Here is a 17295-nt window from a genome sequence, read left to right as displayed (position 1 = left end):
GGAACCTGACCTAGTGGAAGGTGTCCCTGCCCATGGCTGGGGGGCTGAAGTCGATTATAACTTTATAACTTTATAATTTTAAGGTCCCTTCCAACCCAAACCATTCTATGATTCTATTGTTCTCTGGTCTGGAAAGAGCTCTGGCCTGGCCAGACAGAAGGACTCCTCAAGTAGTTCCCAAAGCTGGATGGAAGTCCAGAGTTACTCAGTTTTAGTTATTGCTTCTCCCTGACCAGAATAATAAGAGGAAATGGGAAATATTTGCTCTACTGCAAGCCTTGGATGTAAGAATAGCTCCACTTAACATTAATATTATGATTATTTTTCCACTACTTAAACTATTTTGGAAAGAGATTACAATGTTGTTGCATGCAGAAATAGCAGACAGATGTTTGGGTTAAACTTCTAAAACACAGAGGCTTATGTTAAGTTATCAGCATTTAATTTTATAGTTTATTCTTCTGATCTGTTTTTGCATGATCACCTCAGTGTATGAAGGACAAGGACAAGACAGAATTCAAACTGCTGGATGCCACACCTGAGAAAAGTTGATAACTGCTTTGTTCAGTTCTAACTGCTATATCAATACCAATGAAAAGATGCACTTTAAAAATTTTATCAACAACATCCTAAGCATGGATGTTCAGATTTCAAGTTCTGCTGATATCAAAATTAGCAAATGATCTGACAAAACTCTTCAGGTTTCTCCTTTTAGGGAAATTACCCAGATTATTTATTTTTAAACTTTAAAATCTTACCATACTTAATAAAACAGTGATTGCACTTCTGCATTGAAAAAAAACTAGATGAAAACTTACTCAGCAGCCAGGGGAAAATATTTCTCTCTAGCTCTCAAATATGCATGACAGGAATACAGTTGCACTTAAAAATCTCTCACCATTCAATTAGGTAACTGAAAGAAACAGCCATGGCTTGTCTAACATATGTACAAGTCTGGTCTTGATGAGGTTGGAAAGGCTCACACTACCATGTCTTCTGGGTCAAATTTGTGAAAATTAAAAATGGCATCAAATATCATAATTGGGCAAGGCTAAGAAACAGCACACTCAGAAATGTCACCATCAATCCAGCTGTCACCCTCTTTGCACCTCTCTCCACTTCTGCCATTATATAGAATTATATTCTTGGTACTACAAACCATTTCTGACCAATATATGTAACAGTTAAGCATGAGACCTTTCAACAAGATTTCCCAATTCACAGCAAAAATAGATGCACTGCACTTGGTTTAGAGTTAATTGCATGAATTATTATCAATTTTTGCTATTACTCATATTCTTAATAGGGTCACTGACTATTATAGTACATTTTAGAGGAAAAAATATTAGAAAGACAGAATAAAGCTTTCTTCCAAATTCCCCATTATAAGACTAATTTTCACCTTTACCAAACTCTAATCAGCTTGACTGTGATTTTCTAGGCTGAGCACTTTTCTGAAAAGATTTGTGTGTGTTCATGCATGTTCATGTGCAAGGGGAAAAAAGAGAAAACACAGTTTTCCCTTTTAAAAAGTCATATTATAACTTTGACACAAACCTAGTCTAGCAGACCCATCATGTGCATTGCAGAGTAGTCGTTTTGCTTTGATTAATAACTCCATAAAAATGAACCTTCTATGAACCTTACGGCTTTTCAGTTAACAGAACTCAGTTTACATTTGCAAGTGAACCTCCCTGAACAAGTTTTTTTCCTATTTATTAGTCTCAGATAGGATTTACTACCATATAAATAAAACTTAGAAGAAAGTGAACTATTCTAATTAGATAGTTCATTAATCTGTTCTTGAAAGATATTTTAGGAGCATGTGTAAGGAAGTTTTCTCCTTACATACAAGCTTATTCAAGCTTAGAAACAAACCAGTGAATTTGCAATGAATAAAATATGAAATTATTTTGACATAAATATAAATACAAAAAATAAATTATGTAAAAGATGAAAAATATAATTTGATTTATAAAATTATTAAGAATGAGGGAACATTTCTGCTCCTAAAACCACACTGTGGATAAACCAGAGTCAATTTATACAATAGGCCCTTGGGGACATAGAGGTGCTTCTGGAGGAAACCTGAGACAGCTTTACATATCATCAGGACAGAATATAAGCACCTAGATATCTCTGTATTATAACTAGAGGCACAAAAAGAACCAAGATTTGTGTTCTAGAAGAATCATTTTCCAGGTGGAAATGAAATGAAAGAGAGCAGAAGAAGGGGTAAAAATTAACAAAGATAACCCAGATATTTATTTATTTTGAAATTGACAAATGCCTTTCCTTTTTTGTTTGACTGGCTTTGGAGAAAAGCAGTCTTAGGCTGGAAAATATTTTTAGATGGAGTAATAGCAAGTTGGTTTGGAAAAAAAGGAGCAATGGTACCCTTTGGATGTCAAAAAAGTAGAGACAAATACCATATATTTTTAAAATTGCAATAGAAAAGATAGTAATTGTTGAAAGTCAAGCTAGAAGAAGTCTGGAAATTATACTGAAACAAATATCAGTAGTCACACATTTGGAAGATGACCAGGAAAAGTTAAATAAATCCTTTGCCTTTTTTCTATGCAAGACTGGTGAAACAGCAACTGAAGCATCTGTGTACTGAAATGGAGCCATCCACATGGAGGTGGAAGCAAAATGTAAAAAGAAGCACGAGGGTAACAGTCCTGGATGACCCCTGGCCCAGATTGCAAAGGAACTAATGTATGAAATTATAAATGCATAAACAAGGTTTGCAAATAACATTAACTAACCTGTTCTGCAGGTCTCTAGCAGGACTAGAGAAGAGAAAAAAATCACACACTTAACCAACTTAATAAAAGTGATAAAAAACTGACTGGCTGAAGTCTGGCTTCAATAATACGTAATCTTCAGGGGAAAGCAGGATTTAGGAGTAAATCTATAATTTAAAAGGGTGAATTATTTCAAAATGGTATTTTACCCTAAAACCAAAAACCCTTCTGTCACTATAACTTCAATACATCTATTCAGTGAGCTTGAAGAAAATTCACTCCTTTAATGAACGCATTAAACCAATTATAAGATATCCCATACTCCAAGCAGATCTTTCTCAGTCCTGTGCTTCCTGTTCAAAAATCAGATTTTAAGCAGGTAAAACCAGAATCATCTGGCACATGAAATTTTCCCAGAAATTTCACTTGCATTGAAAAGGAGCCTGATGCCATGGTGACTGGACTATGCTGTCACTATGATGCCTAATGTATCCAACAGGAAGGGAGGGAATCTTTAAAAGGCTGAGCCACTGGGAGGGATGGAGGAGGGGCCAGAAAGAGCGTGTCAACAGAAAGTAAATGAAGGGCAGACAAGAAAACCAATGTGAACTTTACCAGGATTTTAAAACAAAGTCACAGACAAGTTTCTTTATCATAACCAAGGGTGGGTTTACTCAGAAATAATAGCAAGCTCTAAACCACTGCTAGTGCTGTAAAAATAGAATATCTCTTTCAGCTGGTTACCCTATTTCTGGACTTTTCTTTTTAACCAAACCCAGTTGTTCTGTATTGCTGTGACCCGGGAGGCCAGACTTCAGCCAAAGCAGGCATCCCTGAGTGATTGCTCCAGCTCTCCTCAAGTCTCATGCAATTAAAAGCATCAATACTGACACACTTTAATGACAAAAGTTAATGCAAGGGCTAATTGAGAGCATCTCCCTCACAGGCCATTTCCCAGCATTATTAGCACGGAAAGCAGCCGTTAATATGTAATTAAATTTCCAGGATGCATGGGCTATCAAACCAGGTAGCTGGAACCCTTCTTCACACCTTTTAACCTCTCATTACCTCTGGAGCCCAAAATAGCCACTGTGCTTGGCAATTCTATGTTAATACCTTCCCCTACAAAAGCAAACTGGCCAGCACCAAGGACAACTCTGCAGCAGCAAAAGCCAGCTGGGTGAAGCGAGCTGCATTTTCTGAGCTTTACTTATCCGGGAGATAGCAAACAACATATTACTAACTACCCTTGCAGGGGTAAAGGTATGTAAATGTTTTGCTAACAGCAGATACCAACTCCTCAGAATTTCTGGGCTCTGAACAACTAATTCTAATATACAATTATATTCCTCTAACAGAAATTAACCGATTTCATTAACAAAACAAAACACTGACATTTTAATTCCTTCTGAATCTCATCCCACACTGCATGAATCAAAAATGATTCCAAGTGAAAATGGCTAGTGTGGGGTTGAGAGAGATGCTTCCATAGTGTTTTAGGGAGAACACCAAGATTTTGAGAGACAGGTCCTCGTGTATATCACCATTACAAAAAAGGGGGATCAGAGGTACGCTTTCCCATTTCGGGCACACAGTTTGAGCTCCCTCAAGTTTCTGGAACAGTCAGCACTACCCAAATATCAGTCTGAGCATTCATCAGTAGGAGTGCACTCGCCACAGGGCTCTTCTAATGCTTTTGAATAAACAGCAGACAATCACTCATGCCAGCCCCTGATAAGAGCAAAGCCAAAGTGTACTGCGGAGAAAAGGCATCCAATTTATCCCTGAACCCACATAAATACTCCTTATTGAAATATCTGTTCCCCTGACAGCAGACTCCTTGGGCTTTTGGGGTTATTTTAAACTTAAAATTTATTTGGGTTTTATGGCAATCTGAAATGAAACCTTTTCGTATTCTGGAACAATTGACATGGCAGACTTCCCAGCTCCTCTCAGTCAAGGATGGACTCTTTGTCATTCAATTTAAGATATAAATTTAAAGTCAGTTTCCAGGAAGGGTCTTAACTCCAAATACTGGCTGCATCTGAATCCATCATTCAGCTGAAGCAAATTTTCATTTATCTAGATGAACTATTTCAACTATTTCCAAACTGGACACATTTCTGGTGTGAAGAAAAGGGGAAGAAAGAACTGCTAGCCTAGCATTTGAGTGGACTGTCAATTTTTCAGTTAAAAAAAAATTGTTAAAGAATTTTCAGCCTTAGAGATTTGCATCTTTCTCACTTCCAGGTAAATGTTGGGAGTTTTGGTTTTATAACCACATATTAATTAGTCTTCTAAAAACACCAATGGCCAATTTTTTTTTTTTTGGTCCCAGTTAAATAGAGAAAGAAAAACTAAAATTAAGGCTCAGGTCTTTAAAAACAACTGAACCAAAGGGATCTTTTTCAGGAATGCTTCAGACACCAAAATACTGCTTCACAATGGAACCTTCAACCAAACTAAGCTACAGTATCAAAAACACTTCATAAAATCTGTTGTCAAGGGCTCAGCATCCTTGTAAAATCAGGTAGTGCACATTATATGTCAAGGCTATTGCTTTAGAAACCTGAGATCATCTCCTTGCTGTGCAGGGAGATTGAGTCACTGGTACAGCACTGAAGAATTAAGTTTGCTTGAGCAGTCTGTAGGAAGGAGCATCCCTCTGTTTTCCAAAGTGTCCTCTCATGTGAGACAGAGTGAGAGGCAAATGGTTTTGGAGATGGGTTTCCCACCTCATAAGCTGAGATGTGGGCAGACACAACAATTGCTTAAAAAGCTGCTGCAGGAACAGAAAAGAATTAATCAGCTCCCCTTACCCATGCTGAGGACAAACAGAGACAATCAATGTATTTTGTCAGGGCTATTTTGATGAGGTATTGTGTTAGACATCAGGAAAAGAAACCAACCCCAAACTTCCTAATAACAAAAAAACTAAACTGCTGCAATAGGATGATGACAGAAACTCAGAAATCCATAGCACTGGAGCATTCAGAGAGTGCAGGCAAAGCCAAAAAACCAGAGGTTGAGCTGCATTGTGGAATAGGAATGAAATCAATCCAATTCAGTACCTTTTCTCTAAACTGTGATTTTAAAAATCTTAATCTTTTCACAAAATGGAATTGGAAAAAAAATATTACCATTTTCAGCTTTTCCACCAGCTTCAGCAACCATGAAACATTCTCCCCAGTTAATATTACAGCTTATTTATCTACAGACAAAATGTCTTTTTTTTTTTTAACATGGTCCTGTGTTCTATCTTCCATGTGGTTCTTCACATTTCAAAAGTAAATAGAAACACTAATATCTACACACAGCTAATGGCAGCTGTGTGCAGCCACCTTTTCAGCCAAAGTAATCATTCATTATATTTATTTAATTGGTTCTGAAAACATAATTTTTCTTTATAACAGACACATGGACATAATAACTGCCAGTCAAAAAAACCCACTGGCATTACAGTAAGTTCAGATTCTTGAATGTAAGTACATTTCTAACAGCAAATGTAATATTTTGGGCTGCAAACCAAAGAAAGAAAAGATACAACTTTTGTAGTGGTTTTGCATTCTGGAATTGAACATTTTAAGTCACTGATTTCTGTACACACCAGATCACCACTGCAGTGGGTTTGCCCTTAACAGTCAAGATTAAAGTTACTCTCAAGTCTATTTTACTTTCCATAACTCAAATTTCATTACTTTAACCTCAAAATAATGCTTGAGAGAGAAGATATAGCAGGTCTAATGCTTGGAATTTGGAGTTTGCTTGGAATGCTTGGAATTAGTGGAGTTTAAAATAAAATTTTCAGCACCTAAACTGAACTGCAAAATTTTGAGTTAATTGTGGAGGCTTAACAATGACTAAGCACAGAAGCATAGGTCTGTGAAAGAAAAAGGCAAAATAATAATGAAAAATGCTTTGTTCTCTCTTTATTTGTCACAAAATAGGTATGAGGGGATGAAATGTGGCAGGATATGGGAGGGTAAGAAATAAGTACATGGGTTACATTGCTTCAGAAGAACTCAGGAAAATCACTGCTTTGCACAGACTTTGCCCATTTCTTGGAAGGCACCCAGCCGCTCAACAGATAAAACTGACCCATCTAAAGCATGATCCTGCAATGATGTGATTTTCACAGAATCACACAATTAACTAGGTTGGAAAAGACCTTTGAGATCATCAAGTCCATTTTGTTGCATTCAATGATAAGTCAAGGAAAAAGACCATCTCTGACCTCATTCCATTTGTATATTCTGTGACTATTTAGCATGTGGGGAAAAAAGAAAATCACAGTAACCATATTCTAAGTAATTTTTTTTTTTTCTGGATGCCCTCTTGTGTTCTTGTGTTTGTCTGGGATGGTTTTGAGTGCTGCAGTGGCAGAGATGTCACAGCTTCCTCAGGCAGCCTGGGCTCTGTGGCAGCTACAGGCAAGTGCAGTTGCACTGCAAGTTTTTGTATGCAACACTGCCAACTTCTGCCTTACAATTCAATTAGATTCTTGACCTGCTCCTCACCTCTGCAGCAGAGACTCCCAATTATTTTGGCAATAAGTAACCTAAGGACTACTGGCATATGCAAATCTTCACTATCTGATATGAAGAAGTTGTCAATCAACTGCTCCAGAAAATAATGCTCCTGTCATCAGCTAGAGCTTCTAAATAAATAGACATCTGAGAGAGTTTTACTCATGCAGCTTCTGTAATACGTAGCTTTACAAGTTTAACTGGAATTGGAATTTACTCCATATTTACTCTGACAAAAACAGTCATTGACAAAACAATAGCAGCAATCCTCCCAGCCAAACTGGGTCTATTCTTCCCTAACTTCTTGCATTGGGTCAAATTTCAATGGAGAATGGAATTTGCAAAGAACTAATAAAGCATCCCCTTAGGAATTTAAAGGACAAGGCTATAGAAAGATATAAGGGAGTCCTTCCTATTTTTAATAAGGCATATAAGGGAGATATAATTTTAAACTCTTTTCATGATCACTTTTATAATAATTTTAATGTCTTATTGATATGATCATGAGTGGGCGATTTAGTGACATTTCTATCAATGTGAAAGGTAGAAAGAACTGTACTAAAGAATGAGCTACCAGGACTGTGGTTCTCTGAATGTGCAAGAATGTCAGTCACAGTCACTATAGTTGCTCTATTCACTCCTATCCTGCCATGCAGGACACCCAGCTTCAGCCACTGCCATCTGCCACCTCACAGAAATGAGTTTTAAAATTTCATTATATCCTCTGCCATTGATACCTGTCCCTGCCCTCTCTCCACTGAATATTCCCAGTGGTGCAGGACCTTAAGGGACAATTCCAGAACCACGAAGAGTGGCTGAAGCATACCATTTGTTACAGCAGGTGTCCTCCATGGCACAAAATCTTTTTCTCTCCTACCCAACCATTTTCCACTTGAAGTCTGTTGCATCTTGAATACACTTTCAATTCTGGTTGACTTCTAAGAGACCTGAATGAACCCGGGATGGACATCCTAAACACAGCTGATTATCCAGAATGATGCACTTCCCCATGGCCACTGCCCAGCAGTACCAAAGATTATTTCTCCTGATGAATTTAGGGCCACAGAGAGTTTAGATTAAATTCTCTCATGGATATACTTCATGCTGTTCACTCACAGGCTGCAGGAGAAATCTCCTTATACTCTACAGCAGCACATGGCTCACAGGTATGTACTATTCATGCCACCACGCAGAGTAAGATGTGGGAATTAATGGGGTTAAAAGAAGGTTGCCACATTGTTTCAAATTTTCAGGGGGAAAAAAAATCCCCAAAGTATGATTTTGCCTGCAATCAGACTAAGGAAACATTTCTAAGCTATTGGATATGGGCTGCAGTTCTGCTTCATTATGAATTAGAGTCCAGTAAATCCCTAGTATACCTTTAGCACAGCCAGAAGTACATATATAATTAAATAAAATGAAAAAAAAATCTGAAGAACTCATATCTCACTCTCACAGGACCATCCTTATCCAATAAGGCCAGAATAAAAAAACCCAATAATTTTGTACTCTGCAGAGGGAAACACAGGCAGAACACCTAATGGATATTTAAGTGGTACAATCATTTGTACTATCCTTCATTCAGTTTTCTAATCAAGAATGTATACCTATCTCAGCTCTTTCACCTTTTGCTGTAATTCTTTTCCTAGTTTTCTTGGGGAATTTTGTGCCAATTAATCAGGATTAAAATCATCCCCACACAGTCATATTGCAGGAATATAAAATATGAAACACCACGACCCTTTTTAGACACAGATAAACTTGGCAAATATTCAGAGCATCTGAGCATAGCTTGACACAAAGATAGTAGTACAAATAATTTAACAAAGGCCATTCAAAAGCCCACAAAAGCCTTCCAGATTTAGCAATCAGTTAGCCAACAGTGAAAACCAAAACATTTCTTCCGCTTTTCTAGTGACACCAAAGTATTTACAGCCCTCACCAAGTTCTGTGAAGCTGTCCTCTATTAGCTTCCTAAGAAAATATTTGTATAAACAAACTTATGCATTCAAGGGGTGAGAGTGTAATGAAATGATTAAGCCATACTTTGGAGACTTACAGTAATTAGAAACTAGCTGTGTTTGCCCAGAGAAATCTTTGCCATTTAGTGCAAACAACGCACTCAAACAGCTTCACTTTTCCTCCTGAAAATTATTTTGGGAATCCCCAGGAGGGGTTCTGTCTCTAGCACCAATCTCTGATCTGCAGAAACCTGAGATGATAAACCAGAGACTCAGAAATTATCCCAACCTTGTTGTGTTGGGAGTAACCAAGAAATGTTTCTGTCCCCAACAAAATTGTGGCTCCAAACATCTTTCCCTATTTTTCTCTCTCTCTGATGCCAGAATTACCGCCCTTGCCCTTGGTTTCCCACTCCCAGATACACAGCCTATAAAATTGCTGCAAGGAGCCGAGTGCTGCTTTTCACACAGCCACAGGCAGAGCATATTCTGCACAGAGCACCCGCGCCAGCCTCCAAAGGAGACAGAGGATCATGTAATCGCCGAGATGCCGAGGAGTTCCTGCGAGCGCGGACTACAGAGGAGACACGAGCAGGGAGGAGGCTCTGTAGCCGGAGAGCGCATCACAAATTAAGAAGTAACTTTGGGCAGCGCGTTGCGGGGCCGGGCAGCAGCAGGGAAGGGAGCGGCGGGCACATGGTACATTCCTGCCTGGCTGTGCCCCGTGCCGCTCCTCCTGCCGGCTCCCCGTGCCGTGCCGTGCCCCTGCCGCAGGCTGCAGGATGGGACGCGCTCGCTGCCCGGCCAGCCCGCGGCTTTCACACAGCGCAGCCAGCCCGCAGCCCCTGCGAGCAGCGAGCCCTCTCTGCCGTTTAGGATGACTCATTGGAATCTGCCGCTAATTCCTCTTTTGCTGATAGTGGACGGAGAACAACCAAAAAGCTACACTGGACTAGACCAAGGTAAGAGATTTAAGTGTCTTTTTTACCCTACGGCCACCTGAGGCTGTGTAGGAAAGCTGGCACTGGCACTAATTCGGTGGGTGTCTGAACACCTGGCATTACATGCCATCAGTGTGTCTTTCTGGTGTTAACCCTGCGTGCACCACCCAGCCACCCCCGAGGGGATGGAGGCAGGTCAAAACACAGCCTAGTGACTGCATTTTCTCCCCTTAACGCAACTTTTGCCGCTGCACTACCACCTGCTCCCGTGGATACGAGGGGCTTCTCAATATTGCTGAACGATGAGGCTTTTGTGTTGTGCTGCTGGGAATGGAGCGTACCCGGCGTCTGTCATGGACTCCGGGAGGATTCATTCCCACAGCAGTTGTTTCATCACTTTAATGAGTTGAAATTCCACAGTCCACAGAAACGCTTCCCTGTCATTGCCCCTCTCTCTGAGGGCTTCTCAGATAGATGTGATCCATTTTGGGGCTTTTCAAAAGTAGTGCTCGCTGAAAGCACCAGGGCAAGTCTGCTGGAACACAGGCAGTGCTGCACTACATATTCTGTCTGCATTCCTCTCTGCTCTTTCTGCTGTGAATCAAAAATTCAGCCTTGCAGGAGGGTTTTTGCAAGGACAGTAAATGTCTCTGGCACAACAATTCAAAGTAAAGGGAGAAGCTGTTTCTCCCCATTCTGAAATCCTGGCAAAATATTCTTCCATTTTCTGAGGAGGTACGATATTTCTAGCAGAGTTATCTAAGCAGGTTTCTGCTGGGGCTGATTGACAGTTTTTAGTTGTGATTTTAATGGAAATCTTTCACTGAATGTCTACACCTTCATTTCTGTCAATCCAATGCTTTTTAGCAAATGGCATTCTTTGGAGGGTGACACCTTTAAAATTAGCCCAGGATCATATTTTTCTAGACCTATAAACAAGAGTATCAGACCAGCCAGTGCTCATTGCAGAATCTCACCTTTGGATTTTAATGGTACAACTGCAGTGGAAGACATTTGATTTGGTTTCCAGGTTTTCTGTACTGTGGAGTCACAATTGCAACTGAATTTATCTGTGTTTCCTATACATTATTATGGTGTTTCTCTGCAATATCCTACATGTTCTATTTGTTCAGACCTTCTGTGTACTGGCAATAGGTTTATTAAGAGTTGACTTTTAAACCCTTTTAAAAAAACTGCCCTGACATTACTGCCATGAAAAGATGACACGTCCCACATTGATCCCACCCCTGGAGGTGACCAAACAGGTACCAGCAATTAACAAAAAAAACACCACTCAGCTTCCCAGCAACCACCAAGACCCACATGCCATTGACCCAGCATGAATATTTTTGGAATGAACTCAAACATGACGCCAATAAACACTCCCCTTAGCTACTACCCTCTCCATGCATTCTTAAAAATAGATTAGGGGGAAAAGGTTCTTCTTTCAGAGAATTTTCAGGAATTTAAAACAGAGCTTCGGGAAGAGGTAGGACATCAACATCTTGATGTGTCAGCATGGATTCTACATCATTTTCCATCAGAATATGGTACAATTTTCCACTTGTAAAAGTGAAAAGCATTTACCAACATTATGTTTTAAGATTATTTCTAGTCATTTAGAGAAGTGCAGAGACTTTGATACTTTTTTAAAATTTACTTCTTTTTCCTAGCATTTCAGTATGGTGCCTGACTGCAAGGGTATCAGATGATTTCCAGGAAAAGTAATTCTAAAGTACAATTTAGACAACAATCATTGTGATTCCATTAAAAGTTGATAATATTAATCTAATTTATTTTTAAATTAGCACCTATTTATTGTATTCCAGCTCTTAGCCACTTGCTAGTGAAGCATATGTCATAGTCTCTGGGGTCTGAGCAGCTATTTTTGAGCCTGTCTGGCTAATGTCTGGAATACAAAATTACCCTGTTCACAATTTGGCTTTTCTGTGTTATTTTCCTTTCTTCTGAGACATCAGTATAGCATCAATTCTCATCTGGGTGGCTCCTTTCAGGTGGAATCTTAGTCCATTTAAATGCAGACAATTTACTGTGATAACAGTTTATTGTAACTTAGCAACAAGAGCTAAAAAAATCAAGTTACAGCCATAAGACATGCAAACCTTGTATTGCGCTGCCCTGAACTCAGCAAATTAAACCCTTGAGATAAATTACATTCTAGACCAGTCAGTTTAATATCATTAGCTGGGATGGCCAGTTGCTCTAATTACAGAAGTCAAAGAGTGCAGGAAGCAGCTGCCAAGTCAGCACATGTGCAAGGAGCTGTTTGTAAAGCAGAAACACATGCTTTAGCTTGAGTCTTTTTGTTGCAAGATGAATTATTAAGGACACGTATGGCATTTAGTATCACTGACAGAAAAATGGTCTGGCTGGGGTCCAGGTGGCAAGACTTGTATGAGTGGCATGGGGTTATCACTGGTCTCTCTGTGAAGCTTCATTTCTGGCATAATATTTTCACCAAAATAAACAAACAAACACTTCCAATGCTATTTCTCTGTGATCAGACTCTTGGGTCATTCATTACTGGTGAGCTGGGAGGACAGCACAAGGAAAATCAGCACAATGCTGATAGGTACTGTCCTACCTATTTTACTCGAAATAGAGAATCCATTGTCAGTGAAACATGTTCAGGGAGCAATAAGATGCAGAGCTGGTACCCTGGAAATGGGAAGAAACATTCCTAAGACAGAGACATGGTCAACTCTGGAGCTCTGCTTGAGTCTAGAAGATTAAACCAGCCACAAACAGCTGAAAGTAGAGTAGAGTCAGGCAGCTGAACTGATGGGTGGCCAGGGATCCCCTCTGCTCTGATGGGTGGCCAGGGGTCCCCTCTGCTCTGAGTTTTACATCCCTCTTGGCATTTTGCCTCCAGAAACCGAATTCAGGAGAGGCAGGAGTTTTGCTGTGGTTAGTTAGGTGGATTCAGTCTTATAACTGATTTCGTTTAGAAAAGAAAAACATTCAGCTAAGTTCTTCCCCTCAAAAAATCAGCTTGAATAGAAGGTTCTTCAGTTGTCTGGTGCTGCTGTATATTTCATTTGAACATAAAACTCCACCCAAAATGAAGAGCTCTAAACAAATCAACAAGGTTTTCCACATTAGGAATGAACAAGCTCTTGATAACAACCTCTAGAGAGGTATCAAAAATCCATCCCAACTACTTGGTAAAGCACATTCTACACAGACAACTGCAAAAATGGACTAAGTTTCATCTCCTTTGAAACAACCATACTTAGCCACTTCCACAGTTCTCTATTAATGTCACTGGAGCTCCAGCAGCAGTAGATTTATTCCCTGCACCCTGAACAGAGTTAAGGTTACCTCCTCCCCACTGCACAGTACTTTGTTGTAAGGTAAGCCAACTGCACCGACAAGTAACACTTTGAAAAGTTTTGGTTTTTTTTTTTAATTTGACTAGGTTGGAAGAGACCTTAAAGATCATTGAGTCCAACCCATGCCCTAACACCTCAACTAAACCATGGCACTGAGTGCCACATCCAGTCTTTTCTTAAACACATCCAGGGATGCTGACTCCACCACCATAATTAATCATAATTAAGATGCTATTTCAATGTAGCCCTATTTTTAGAATAGGAAACACTTTGCACACTTGTTATCTTGCTTTCCACAACCTTCTTGTAACATGCTTTCATCAACTGATATCAAATCTAATCTCAGTCTAAGACTGAGGACGTTTATTGGGGTTAAAGTAAGGCACACATGTGATGCAAAACAGGCATCCAACCCTCATGTTTAGGCATTACCTTCTGAGGAGAGCATTTTTCTTTAAGTAAAAAAGTCTTAGAATTATAAGGTAAGAGAATATTCTGAGTTGGAAGGGACCCATCAGGATGGAGTCCAACTCCTGGCCCTGCACAGCACCATCCCCAAGAGTCACACCACATGAGAGTTGTTCAAACACTTCTTGGACTCAGCCAGGCTTGGAGCTGTGCCCACTGCCCTGGGGAGCCTGTTCCAGTGCCCAACCACCCTCTGGGTGAAATACTCTCTCCTGGCATCTTTCAAACACTCTGTGAGTTAGTGATGAATGTACTTGGTGTGTAAGAGCTATTGCTTTCTTTACCTTCAATTCTTGCATTTTCCAACAAACTTTATCACACTCTTTTAGCATTTTCAGTCCAATAGAATTGAACCTTTGACCACCAATACTGGTGAAGGGTTCATCAGACTGAAACAAAAAAGAGTAATGTAACAAACGTGTTGTGTATCTCAGTATATATGTATGGAAATAGTGTCAGAATCTATTATAAATGCAAGGTAATTTGTCCAATTTTATTCACAACTGACTTTGAACAGACTTCTTCAAAATAAAATCAGGAATTTCAGGTTTGTGTTTAATTATTTTGTTAGGACTGATTATTTTCCCACTAAAATATATATTATTTCTGTATTTATTTAATCCAGTGGTCTGCATTTTTTCTACAATTAAATACAGATGATGCAGATTCCAAGGCACCCTTTTAGTTCTTTCTTCCTCAAACAAAATAAAAACAATATTGTGTTATCACAAAGTAGCTTTTCCCATACTCAAGCTTTGTCAAATAATCTGGATTTTTGAAAACTGAAGTCTTTAAAATCTGAACCAACAGGAAAATAACTTTTTTCTTCTCTTTCATTTCATTAACGTGTGAAAAGTCTTTTCACTCAATATCAGCTTGCTTGTTTGTATTCCTTTGATTGTAATTCAAATCTCAAAAATGATGAGGAAGCTAAGTATGCTGACCATGTATTCTCCTTAGGTTTTGAGGCAATCTCATTACTGAGTTGTTGGCTGGTTTAGGAATGTTGTGTTAAAGACAATCTGTGTGAATAACCTGACTGTCCAATGGGAAGCACTTCTGAGAGCAAGGAGTACACTCTAGAGCAGTTCTCCTGGATGACACTTCTGAAATGGATGTTAGACAATCTGAATTTTCAGTTATACTCAGCAAAGTCTGTGTGGCTTTTCCTTCTTATTTCTCCTCATGTCTTTCCCAACCTTTTCACATTAATGGTATGTATTGCAGAAAAATGTTCTTACTCCTTGGGGCACCAGCAATGTTGGGTAACATTTAGTGAAACATGCATCATCCAAGTGATCTGTAGGTTATGCAGAAGATGATGGCAGGATCCACACGGTGAAGCAACCAGAGTAAAAGCCAAGTAAATTGTTCATTTATAAGGAAGCTTGGAGCCTGGAGCCACATGATACTCAAAATCATGTAGCAAATGATTTTTTATGTTGTAAAGATGCTGAAGGTTTATGGGCCGAGATCAATGCATCAAGATGTACAAGAGCACAAAGTGTGTGGTGGTGACAGAAAATGAGATACATAACTCTCTGTTAAAGACTTCTTTCCAACTTTTGCAATGAAAATACTCAAGTTTTTTCCTAAGTTTCAAACATTACAGATTCTGTCATGAAACTCAAAACACTCAAAAATCCTATGAAACTGTGTGCTGTATACACATACAGTATGGTGTATGTGTGACACCATGAAGTTCAGAAACTAAAGAAGCCAAAACCTACTGTCAAAACAGAAATACAACCACAGTTTTACTAATCACATTTGAGGCAAGGTTCTAGGAAAATAATAAATTTAAATAGGTATCCTCACATCTTTGAGCTGAGTAGCCTTTCTTCAGTTCCTAAACACCTACAAACTCTGCCTTCCTCACAACTTTACAGTCACTACTGTGTCATGCCTAATATACTGAATATATAATAAACAAGAAAATATCCCATTAAACTCCAGGGCACAGTTCAGGTCATGAAACACATAGGTCCTGCCATGCCAGGACATGGTTCAGGGGACACCTGGGGACACCACTGGGGTGTGTGCAGCAGAACAATGCCCTGCCCGGAGCCACCTGGAACTGTTCATATCCCATCTACTGCTCTTGGAGAGCAAAACAGAACAGAACTGGGCCAGGACAGAACTAAAATAGACAACCTCCATGTCACCAGGAACTGCAGAAAGCACCTACTATGCTACAGTTGTTAACTTCTTTATAGCTGGTGACTGATTTGAGAGGAAAGGAAGCAATACAGAAAGCCCTGCACTTCTAAGACAGCCAAATATTGCTACAGCCAGTTTCTTCAGGAGGGAAGTGAAAGAAAGAGTTAATTAAGCTTGCTGTCTGTGGTGTGAAATATTAACCTGACATTGGTGTTTATCCCATGTGAAACAGCTTTAATGATTTTATTTAAGCCTTTACATTTCTCTCATTGTTTTGCTCACTGTCCTCTGTTGCCACTAGTATTATTACACTTTCAGTAGTAGTAATAAAACAATTACTGAGCCTCTCTGCTGTTTAATGGGTTTGAAACCTCAGGAGATGTAAATAACTAAGTTGGATTTTTGTGCTTGCAACGAAGTTTGATATTTGATGGAAAAAAAAAAAAAGAAAATAAAAACAAAACTAGCAGAAAGATCCATAAATATTAAAGTCAAATGGGACCATTGAATGAGTTTGGCTTCCAGCATACCACAGCAACCCTGTCATTTCATCCAATTTTACCTATGTCAAACCTAGTATTTTACATACATAACTCCATTATTATAAAAATAGTTTCAGATCACAAAAATGATAATACAAGCTGCAAGTGCAGGACCTTACAGATGCTGATCACAACAGAGTGGGATCATTCCCACTCTGTGTCTCTTCACACCAGCTAACCTCAAGCCCCCTACCTTGCAGCACATTCATCCTGTCTGAATGTGGCAATTTAATCTTAAAATGCATTTCTCAAAGAAAACTACTTTAAAAAGAAAGGGAAACTGGTAAGAAGACCTGAGCTAGAATTCAACAGAGATGACAGGTGCTTCTACCACTTGTTATTAAGAAAAACCCCAAAACTTTTCATTTCAGAAGTCTCAGGAAAATTGCAGTCACATCACACTACTAATTTTGGGAGTTTCCTGCCTGAATAAAGTTCTTTTTCCTGAGCACTGTTTCTTGGATAACCTAATGGGGAAAGATGCATAACTGCTAGGTTTAACATTAATCAAAAGATTATCAGTGCTGCACCTCAAAAGGTAAATGTAAATGTTAACTCTGTGCAATCTCTTGCAAAGAGAATGTATGAAGTTATCAG

General features: G+C 39.2%; 1 protein-coding gene across 2 annotated transcripts in view; it reads left to right on the top strand.

Annotated features, from left to right (window-relative positions):
• The first annotated feature begins 9696 nt into the window (after nt 1-9696).
• The window catches only part of RASGEF1A (RasGEF domain family member 1A), a 146042-nt gene continuing 138443 nt past the window's right edge, over nt 9697-17295 (top strand). For both annotated transcript variants that reach the window (XM_066554259.1, XM_066554256.1), the window contains exon 1: nt 9697-10196. The gene's annotated coding sequence lies outside the window, so the exon portion shown is untranslated. The remainder of the gene's footprint in view (nt 10197-17295) is intronic.

This window comes from Molothrus aeneus, chromosome 8 (assembly GCF_037042795.1).
Source record: "Molothrus aeneus isolate 106 chromosome 8, BPBGC_Maene_1.0, whole genome shotgun sequence".
Classification (NCBI taxonomy): domain Eukaryota; kingdom Metazoa; phylum Chordata; class Aves; order Passeriformes; family Icteridae; genus Molothrus; species Molothrus aeneus.
The sequence above is the reverse complement of the archived record's forward strand: the minus strand, read 5'-3'. Positions and strand labels throughout refer to the sequence as shown.